At 40.0% G+C, this 11,138-nt stretch overlaps 1 pseudogene; it reads right to left on the bottom strand.

Annotated features, from left to right (window-relative positions):
* Positions 1-330: 330 nt before the first annotated feature.
* On the bottom strand, positions 331-4,778 carry LOC149209691 (callose synthase 3 pseudogene; annotated as a pseudogene).
* Positions 4,779-11,138: the final 6,360 nt, after the last annotated feature.

The raw sequence follows: 11,138 nt of genomic DNA, 5'->3' as shown, positions 1-11,138 counted from the left end.
CCTTCTACCAAACGCCTGGTTGAAGAGAATACGGGTCTGGAACTCCGATACAAATGGAAACCAAGCCAATATAGTAACTGCTGTAAGAAATAGGAGTCCCATTACATAATCATAACACCAAGCAAGACCACGAACATAATCCCAAAATCCAGCGCGCTGTAGTAGAGGCCTGCAGGCTAGTGCAATCCTAGAAATCGGAACATGGGTTTGAGCCTCTGCCTTTCGCTGAATACAGTCTCCAATACCAATAAAACGATTGCAAAAACAGACCAAGATAGCACATATGCAATGTTTGGTTGATGAACCAATCCATGTGGATAGAGCAAAAATCTAAATGATAAACCACTCGAATCCAGTAGGATTGAACAGGAAAGGAGCAAATAGCCATGACCCAACCATAAACCACATCGAATAAGTGATTAAGATATTGGGAACAATCTTACGATGTGACTGATTATAGACAGTATCCACAATCAAGAGCAGCATCAACTCGAGTCCTTTGCCAAAGTGGCTGCGTGAATAGAAACGGTAGTTATCTGCAATTTTAGCATGAAAGACAACAAATCCCCGCCCAGTAGCTCTGTATTTTTCTCCTCCATGAAGTAATGTGCGGCCATAATAATGTGTCTTCATCCCAAAAGAGAAAGTAAAGAAAACTGCTGCCATCTGCAGCTGCATCATCACAAAGTCACTGAAGGCGTTGAGGAATCCTCGTTCTAGGCCAATCTCCATCTCCATAGGTAAGGCCAATAAAAAACCAAGCTGGACAAATGATTGTGAAGCAAGGGCTGCTTCCACAGCAGTATTATGTTGTACGGAAGCTTCATGTAGCATTGCACATTTAAGCCCACTCAAAACCAAATACATTCAACCATACAGAAAAATATATAATGTAAGCACTGTCATCAGGGAACTGAAATAAAACCCAACGGAAGTGATGTGCTTTCCTTCTTATGATTGGCACCTTATTCAAAAGCCACCTTTCTATTAACCTCAGCTGTCATTGACAGTGGAACTGATTGAGGATTTTTATCCTGGTTAACAAGCTTTAAACTCTCACTAGAAGGCAAGCAAGCCTGTAGCCATAACTCGGATGAATTACAAAACTTCACCACCAATTTGCCGAAACAGGCTTTTCTATGCATATATCATATTCCCACAGAACTCATAGGAGACAAAAATGATATGGGTGAGATATTGGCTATGGATTTGAACAATTCCCCAATTTCGTAGCGCAGCCAGTATAAAGTCAGTGTTTTCCGCTACGAAATCACTAAAACAGGTTGCGCTGCGAAACTGCCAAAATTATTTATGTGCTGCAAAAACACCTTGTCCTTAAGCTAGTGTGAGCTATTTTGGCATCAGAATTTTCAGTGATAACAGTGGCTCCACTTGGGATAGTGTGCCCTTGTGGTACACTAAGAACTCGCAGGTCCAGTGCCTTATAAAATTTATTTGACAAACAGAAATTTGCTTGACCAGTATGACTGTAGGAGAAAGAAAGCTATTTCTACTGAAAGATGCTCAGTTGACCTTGAGCTTATTTTGCATTTACCTCTACCTACCTACCCTAACAATTTCAACTTCTTTCTGCTCAATCAATATGAAATTTCTAATGTAGCCAATCCTCTGTTTTATCTGATATTTGATTTCTTTGACTGCATCGGAGTTCAGAGCCAATCTGATAGTGTGATGACCGCTGCCACTGGAATTGTCTCTGATCTTTATAGGAAAACTGAAACACTGGAGAGTAAAACTTTTCCATGTAATCAGCTATAGGATCCTAGAATATATGATCAGCTTGATGATTCTTGTAACTTTCAGGTTGTGCAAACTGATCTTCAACAGCAGTGTGCGTTTCCTCAAGCGTAAAAGAGAAAGGAAACAATACTCTCTCCTTATGTTCTGCCATAGAAAGCTACTGAAAATAATGATCATGGTAACACTCTTCATTTTCAGGCCACTGATTCTCAACCACACAAGACCCCTTTGATGTGCTATCCAATTTCTTTTCTAAATCATTCCAACAAACAATGGAATTTCCCTCACTATTATGATTATTATTTGGAGTAAGCTGCTGCAAGGAAATACAAAATTGAACAAGCTTTTCCTCTGCCTGAGAGTCATAGAAAATTTCCTCCAATATTTCTTCTTGCTGGGTGCAATCAATTTCATCTTCATTATGACCAAAAGATTGGCAAGTTTGCTGCATCTTCTCATTCATATCAAGGGATTGAACATGGTTTTCACAAATAAACCCCTGCTGATCTTCATGCTGCTCTTCACAGGATGTTATACTTTCTTCTTGGTGCTGAAATGCATTGTTATGAAGAGCTTCTAAAATTTCTTCATCCATAAATTCATTATCATCATAACAATCCTCCAAGTACTGAATGAGATTTAAAGAATGCCTACAACAATCTTTAAGCAGCAATAAGGAAGGATAACCTTCTTTATACATTTCACAGAATTCATCATGAAAACTAGCAAGCGAATATATTGAACCATTTTCCAGACTTTTATACCAAGACCATGCTTTTCCTTCTAAAGTGGTCATAAACATTTTCATGAGACAATCTTCAGGGAAATGAACCTTAAGACTGCGTACATTCATATGGAATTTAACCAGATGAAGAGCAGCATTGTCCTTCTTTTCATCTTTGAATATTGGAAGATCATCTAACCAATCAACCTCTGGCATAGGATTTGGAAAACCAGGGATATGAGACCGATTCATAGGAGCATACCTGGCATTCATTCTTGCATTAGAATTCATCTTGAAACTTCATCAAGCTACTGATCTTCTAGCAGTGGAGTCACCTTCCAATTTCTTATTTGATGTGTGGAGTCGCCAAGGTAGTTTTGCAGCCTCAAAGAGATGTCTGAGCTCCTGCTACCTTCAGAAGTTCAACCATTGATTTCGGGAATGAATAATCTTCAGGCTCCCGGCAGACGCACCAAAATGTTATCACAAAATCAGGTACTAAGGGCTACCACTTAGCAAGATCTTATGTAACTATTTCAAACCAGGCTTTAGACTAAGGCTTAGCCTCCTTAGTCAGAGAGGGCTCTCTCACAGATTATGAATATGGATTAATGACAAGGAAAGATGGCTAACTCTTTAAACAACACATGAAAATAAGCTGGCTGGACAAATATCAAGTTAATTCCCATTGGGCTTATGGAGTCTCACACATCCCAGCAAACCAAAACACTATCCTTTCATAGAAGTCAGGGCACTTTACATCAAATGTTCAAACATACTTTCCATAAAACACAGCTTGCAAAGCATACAGGAAGTCAGAGCATGTAACATGAATTCTGAGTGATTATGCTGGAACAAGACTGTAAGAAAACACTAGAGAGAATAAACCATTACATATTTGAACAAAAAGACATATTGTGAATCCTGAGAAGAAACAACAGTTGTTTGCATTACTAAAATCTGCTTTTTACATAAACCAAAATGGACTTGTTCTTTATCTAAATCTCCAACCCTTATTACATCTAAGTCTGATCCATATATAGGAATACACTATTAACCACCTAGAGCAAGCTCGAAGGCTGCTATTAACTACTCCTATCTTCTGTTTAACTAATTCATTAATTACAAAAGTGCTGAGTTGTAATTACAAAGAGTCCTAATCAAACTAAAACTCTAATTCCATTCTCCTCGTAACATGATTCTTCTTGGATCCTTGACAGCTGTCTTCCTTCAGCTAGGCTGAGATGGCTGAGCTAAAGATGCAATGAACAAGCTAGCTTTGGATGCTTGAAAGCGTTGATGGCTCATTAATCATTAGAATAAAACCCCTGTTTTTCCGGTCCTTGTCTTCCCCCACTCTTCCAAAATGTAGCAACATGTCCCCAGCTTTTAATTACCCCGAAACTGATGGGCATCACCATATTTTGCTGTGTTGGAGGCTTCGTTTATGGGCAGGTGTACAAGTCAAAACAATACTCCTCGTATGTACCTTTTTCCAAACCCTAATAACAGAAAATAAAGTGCCTTTATGATGAAAACTTTAACTCAAGACAAAAACACTTCACTTTACAAAAGAGGCACACCTGTCATCATTTGAATGGCTTATATTAGCTTCATGTAGTTTCCTTAATGTTCTTTAGGTGTTTCCTTTGGAAAATTCTTGATTCTCCCATCAAACTGTTTGTCTTCATTTAAAACCAACACCTACAGCAGTTTCGTAGCGCGCTACGAAACTGCTGTTTTTGCTAAAACAGTGCGTATTTGCCTTAAGGACTTTTTGCCTGGACCTTTTCCATTATCAATGAGCAGCCAGCTAACCTAGCTGTGCTTTTAAACCTGCAACCTCCCCAATTACTTGGATGCTTTGATACTGAAAGAAATATTGATAAATTTCTTTGATATTTCATACAGATATCGGATGGGAATGTGCTCAATCAAATAAAATGAATCTTTCTCATCCACCACCACAGTAAATATCAGAGAGGTTGTAACATTATGTAATTCCGTCGAAGAATGTCGCGCGAACTATCTATAGATTTATCTGATTTGGGGTGGACATCAAGTCTGAAAAGCCATGTCCACATAAGACATGCTATCCTACCATACGAACATACAGGTGAGCGTACTGAGTTACTCTGCTTATAGAAGACTGACCTTATTTCCTACCAGCAAGAATAAGTGAAATTTGCAACCTTCTACCAAACGCCTGGTTGAAGAGAATACGGGTCTGGAACTCCGATACAAATGGAAACCAAGCCAATATAGTAATTGCTGTAAGAAATAGGAGTCCCATTACATAATCATAACACCAAGCAAGACCACGAACATAATCCCAAAATCCAGCGCGCTGTAGTAGAGGCCTGCAGGCTAGTGCAATCCTAGAAATCGGAACATGGGTTTGAGCCTCTGCCTTTCGCTGAATACAGTCTCCAATGCCAATAAAATGATTGCAAAAACAGACCAAGATAGCACATATGCAATGTTTGGTTGATGAACCAATCCATGCGGATAGAGCAAAAATCTAAATGATAAACCACTCGAATCCAGTAGGATTGAACAGGAAAGGAGCAAATAGCCATGACCCAACCATAAACCACATCGAATAAGTGATTAAGATATTGGGAACAGTCTTACGATGTGACTGATTATAGACAGTATCCACAATCAAGAGCAGCATCAACTCGAGTCCTTTGCCAAAGTGGCTGCGTGAATAGAAGCGGTAGTTATCTGAAATTTTAGCATGAAAGACAACAAATCCCCGCCCAGTAGCTCTGTATTTTTCTCCTCCATGAAGTAATGTGCGGCCATAATAATGTGTCTTCGTCCCAAAAGAGAAAGTAAAGAAAATTGTTGCCATCTGCAGCTGCATCATCACAAAGTCACTGAAGGCGTTGAGGAATCCTCGTTCTAGGCCAATCTCCATCTCCATAGGTAAGGCCAATAAAAAACCAAGCTGGACAAATGATTGCGAAGCAAGGGCTGCTTCCACAGCAGTATTATGTTGTACGGAAGCTTCATGTAGCATTGCACATTTAAGCCCACTCAAAACCAAATACATTCAACCATACAGAAAAATATATAATGTAAGCACTGTCATCAGGGAACTGAAATAAAACCCAATGGAAGTGATGTGCTTTCCTTCTTATGATTGGCACCTTATTCAAAAGCCACCTTTCTATTAACCTCAGCTGTCATTGACAGTGGAACTGATTGAGGATTTTTATCCTGGTTAACAAGCTTTAAACTCTCACTAGAAGGAAAGCAAGCCTGTAGCCATAACTCGGATGAATTACAAAACTTCACTACCAATTTGCCGAAACAGGATTTTATATGCATATATCATATCCCAACAGAACTCATAGGAGACAAAAATGATATGGGTGAGATATTGGCTATGGATTTGAACAATTCCCCAATTTCGTAGCGCAGCTAGTGCAAAGTCGGTGTTTCCGCTACGAAATCACTAAAACAGGTTGCACTGCGAAACTGCCAAAAGGATTTATGTGCTGCAAAAACACCTTGTCCTTAAGCTAGTGTGAGCTATTTTGGCATCAGAATTTTCTGTGATAACACCATCGATGATGGGTTGTGGTTGGTTTCTAGATAGTGGAACCTCATTCCACATGACCAGCGATAAAAGTTTATTCAGCACCTTGGAGGAGAAATACCTCAAGATGCGCATAGAGATGGGTGACGATGAAAGGTATAGTGTTTCAAGAGTGGGAACGGTTGCTTTTCAGAGGGAGCATGGAGCTTCTATCACTTTGACAGATGTGAAGTATGTGCCTGGACTAAAGAAGAATTTGGTATCGGTCACGATGTTGGAGGACAAGGCTATGATGTTGTCTTCAGTAAGGGAACGGTTTTCCTTAGACACATCACCACGGGACAAGTGAAACATATCGGTTCATGGGTATAGAACATGTATGCTCTTGAGGTTCAAGATGCATGCAAAGCCTTGAGGAGCAAGGCAAATGTTAGAGACTTGGTGGTTGAGAGGGAGAGTAAATTTCCGCTCAACATGCAGTCCCAGAAGAAGTCTCAGACAATTGTGGAGGAGCCACAATTGGAGATGTTGATAGGAGACCGAGTGGAGGCATCCACTCATGCAGAGACCTCCAGTGGGGGGAAATTTCGAGCCAAGTGGGTAGAGGGCCCACATGTAGCCATACCTCTAGGTGTAAGGTGGGGCGATGTGAAGTGATAGTCCCAAGAAGGATGAAATTAGGCAGGGTCCATTGAGAGGTTTTATCTTATGGATCGTACCTTGCTACGGGAGCCCAAAGTACATAGTAGTGGGAGGAATCAATGGGATTGATGCAGTCAGAGATCAAAGTGATAGAGGCTAGAGAAGTCAGATACTGAAGAGGGAAGAGAAGGATTGACAATAGTGCAGAAAGGCAAAGTCAGTAGAAGCGCTGAGTTTCCAGTCGACAGAGGCAATAGTGGTCAAAGAATTTGATGACAGAGGCATCAGTCTGATTCAGGTTGGATGTTTTTTTGTTTCTAGAGTTGTTGGAGCAACAACACTAGAGAGAAGTGTTGCATGCAGAACATTCCAAAGGTTCAAGATCGGGATCGAGTTGAATTCCTTTCTTGTTGAGAGGGAGTGTTGAAAATAGCAACAAGAAATGATAAAAATAGCATTCAGAATATTCCAATTTTGATTTATCCTTGAATTAAAATTGAGAATTAAAATTCGAATTTGGTCTCACCAGCTGCTTGAAAAAATAATTAATTAATTCATTATGGATTAATTAGTTGGAGAAATTCAAGCTAGAAGTCTTTGTGAAGTCATGCAACAGTTATCCCTTAAATTAAGGAGATTATCCCTTAATTAAGGAGATAAGGATGAGTTATATTTGAGTTGTAATTAGTTAGCTCTGTTAACTAAGTTAAGTCCAGTTAAATTTGTTCCAAACAGTTTGAGGAACTAATTGTGAGTTCAGTCAGTTAATGCATGCATGCATGAAACTAGTGTACTCCAGATAACTGAGGATTCTCTCATAAATAACTCATGCATGTCAATTCAGACAAAGACCCAGTTGAGATTAAAGACAGGGACAATGTAATATCAGTTGGAGGAATTTTCCTATAAAGGAAACTCATCCATGCAGAAGGAAAAAGGTTCCTTAAGGATTACACTTTTAATAGTGTGTGAGATCAGTGTTACACTGGGTAACAGCTGGATCACCCAGGGAAAACTGCACAAGGAAATAGGAAACTTGGAAGGTAGAGGAGAAGGCTTGTGAGAAGCTTTGTTTTCCTGTGAGCATCCAAGAGGATTGTACTGAGAGATGGCTAGCTCTGAGAGCTAAAGCTTTGTGTAATTTTGATGTATTTCCACCTTGTATGATAATACAGAGAGCGGGGTTTTTAGCTGAAGCTTTCCCCAAAGTATTCTTCTGTGTTTCATGTGCATTGATTCTTCTTCTTTGTTATATGTGTTATGTTTGATCTTGCTCAAATCAATTAAGCTTCCACAAGTTTGATTGTAGAAGTAGATTAAGTATTTTTCTTTAGTTATATTGCATAATCAGGTTAATCTACAGTCAAAATTTCTACAGGTACAACTACATTTGACTGTCGTTTCCTAGATCTACTATTTCTAACCGCTTTCAGGCCGAGAGGATTTCTCTATTGTGTTAGGAGCATTTGTTCAAGTGAGGAACCCCTTTCGTTTCACGTGAAAAGGTCATTTTTAAGAACAACAACACCAGCTCTGCGAACACTCAATAGACAACTGAGTTGACACAACCCCGAGCCTAACTCAAACAAAACTACAATAGGACTATTGTCAAAACATTTCGTCCAATAGAGAGTACAAAGAACCGTCCTCAGAGCGGCCCTCTGAATAACCAGTGCACACGAAACCTGCTTTCTGAACCCGAAAGAGAGATTAAAAGGTTCAAAGGTTCTCTCGGGTCTGCTAAATGTCTTAGGTCTCGCTCATCAACAAACCCGAAAGCCATTGATGTCAAGGGCCCACATATCTAATGGCCCATAATGCATTCGCTTTTGTCTTAAACACAATCCTTAACCTTTGGTTGTCTTTACAACACGAAAACCGTGCAATCCTACCCTCAGAGATCCAACGGTCAATAGCTCATTTCGGGCCATCAACTTTCCCACTCTTCAATTTATCTTACGGACCTGATGAGAAACACAACCACCGCTCTATATTTTTTTTGGGTCTGCTTGAGGATTAACCTTCGATTATATTTTCACCCTGATCACCATTCGATCCTACCCTCGGAGATTCGATGGTCAATAACTAATTTCGGGCCATCAACTTGCCCACTCTTTAATTTATCTTATGAACCCGATGAGAAACAAAACCACTGCTCTATATTTTTTTCAGGTCCGCTTGAGGATTAACCTTCGATTATATTTTCACCTCGATCACTGTGCAATCCAACCCTCCTTGATCCGACAATCCTGAGCTATTTTCAGGTCAGAAACTTTCCCAAGCTTTATTTTATCTTACGGACCCGATGAGTATCATAAATCGCCTCACTATAGTTTTTCGGGTCCGTTTGAAGTTTTAACCTTCGTGTGGTTTTCCGCCTGAAATCCATAGGATGGTGGAGTTCAAGGCAATCTATGGTCGGCTACCTACCAACCAACCCATTGTTTACCCCTTGCGATTGGTCCATTTTCTATTGTTTCAATCAGTGTCCTTACTGCTTATTTTTCATACTCTAAGAATACTCCCTGTCTTTGATCGCCTATCTATGACAGTCCTCGCACAGTTTCCCTGAGGGTGTTGACGCCCAAGCATATCTTCTATTACTTCTTGAATAGAGCACTCCTTCATTCACCAAATGATCCGCTAACCTGTTGGTTGTTCTGCGTAGGTGAACAAATTTGAGTGTTCTCAGGGCTCTCGGGTGGGATTGTATACATTGATAGACCTACAATAAACGCCAGTGTTTTAACACTTTTTCTGGTGATGTATCGTTGCATATCTTCTTGACCAAATTAATTATCAATTCAGAGTCTGCTTCTATGATAGCATTGTGTAAATATAACTTAATCAAGATTTCTAGGCATTGCTCTAAGGCCATGAGTTCCACCATATTATTAGTGGCATTCCCCAAATGACTATGAAAGATGACTTGTAGGTATCCCTGCTCATCTCTTATGACTCTGCCATAACCAACCACCTCAGGGTTTCCTTTAGAGGCTCCATCTATATTAAATTTCAGAAAACCATGTGGAGGAGGTTGCTAGAATTCCTTACCTGCTGTTGTATGGCTTATGATCTTGCTTATGTCCTGGGGGATCAACAACTGGAGACCCAATTGCAAAAGTATATGTGCATCCTAGTTTAGAGGAGGGTTTTCGGGGGGTTTCTTTAGAAGGGTACTCACAGTTTCTTTGAGCTGTCTTATAATCTGAGCTATGATGCTCTGGGTTGAGCCAATTCTATTCTTGAAAATCCTAATGTTGTGTTCTTTCCAGACATCCCAGATCAAAAACCTAGAACCAGAGTCCAGGCTTTGTTGATTGTTTCATTTTCTGAGAAGTATTTCTGCCAATTCTTTAAAGTGCCAGTAATGTTGGATGCGTCCCTATCAGTTTGCCTGAAGATTGAGGCTACCTAATTCCACAAGGTAGAGGTGAATGGGTAGAGGTTGAGTAGGTGATCCATCATTTCTTCTTGTAGACCACATAACTGGCATTTAGATGGACCAACTAAACCTCTTTTCTGAAGATTTTCTTAAGTCAAAATTTTTTTATGTTGCACCAACCACATGAACATTTTGATTTTCATCTAGTGCGAGTTCTACCATAGGTCCTTCCATACCTTATCAGTGTTTGGAAAGTCAAGCCCAATGGCAATTCTTTTGGCTTCTTTGAGGTTGAAGTTGCCTTCATTGTTTCTTCCACATCTTAGTTGGTCAAACGATGTAGATGTTAAAATATTTATTTGTTCCGAGATCACTGCAAGAGCTTCTGCTTGGGCCTTCAAAGGGGTCTCTTCACTATATATCGGGTTCTTCCATGTTCTCCATTTATCCTTGTTGCTTGTCTGATCCCAGAAGTCACTTACCCTGAGTAAACCTTTATTGTTAGTGTCATTCTTAAGATTGGTTAATTCTTCTCTACACAGGTTAGGTTCCTACTGCCAGTTATCCTCCCAAAACCAGGCTAGGTTTCCATCTCTGATCTCCCAGAAACTGTGCTTTTGAACTATGGCTCTATTCTCCCAAGCACTGTTCCAAATGTGGGAGCCCTTGATGAGCCCAAACATCCAAATATGATCCCTTTCTTGCAAATTATTTTCATACTTCTGTTTCTAGAGCTTGGCCCATGGGGTTTCCATTTCCTTTAGCCATCTCCACCAAATTTTTTCCCCCAAGACTTTGCTAAGGGTTTCAGGGTCATGAAGTCCCAAACCCCCATGGTTCTTAGGTTTATAGAGCTTATCCCAAGCTACCAAAGCCCATTTTTTTTCTCTTCCCCTTTTCCCCAGAGAAAATCTCTTTGAATATTCCTGATGAGTTCCAAAACTCCTTTAGGAGCAGGAAGAGCTGAAAACATGAAGGTGGGAATAGTTTGTAGGACAACCTTTGTAAGCACTAGTCGTCCTGCTAAATTCAAAGACCTGCTTGTCCATTTCCTAATTTTTTCCTATAGTTTATTAGTC

This window comes from Pinus tabuliformis, chromosome 1_2 (genome assembly GCF_031772625.1).
Source record: "Pinus tabuliformis cultivar Carrire ecotype Pingquan chromosome 1_2, CPIR1, whole genome shotgun sequence".
In the NCBI taxonomy this organism is placed as follows: domain Eukaryota; kingdom Viridiplantae; phylum Streptophyta; class Pinopsida; order Pinales; family Pinaceae; genus Pinus; species Pinus tabuliformis.
Note: the sequence above shows the minus strand (reverse complement) of the source record. Positions and strands in the feature narration are given on the sequence as shown.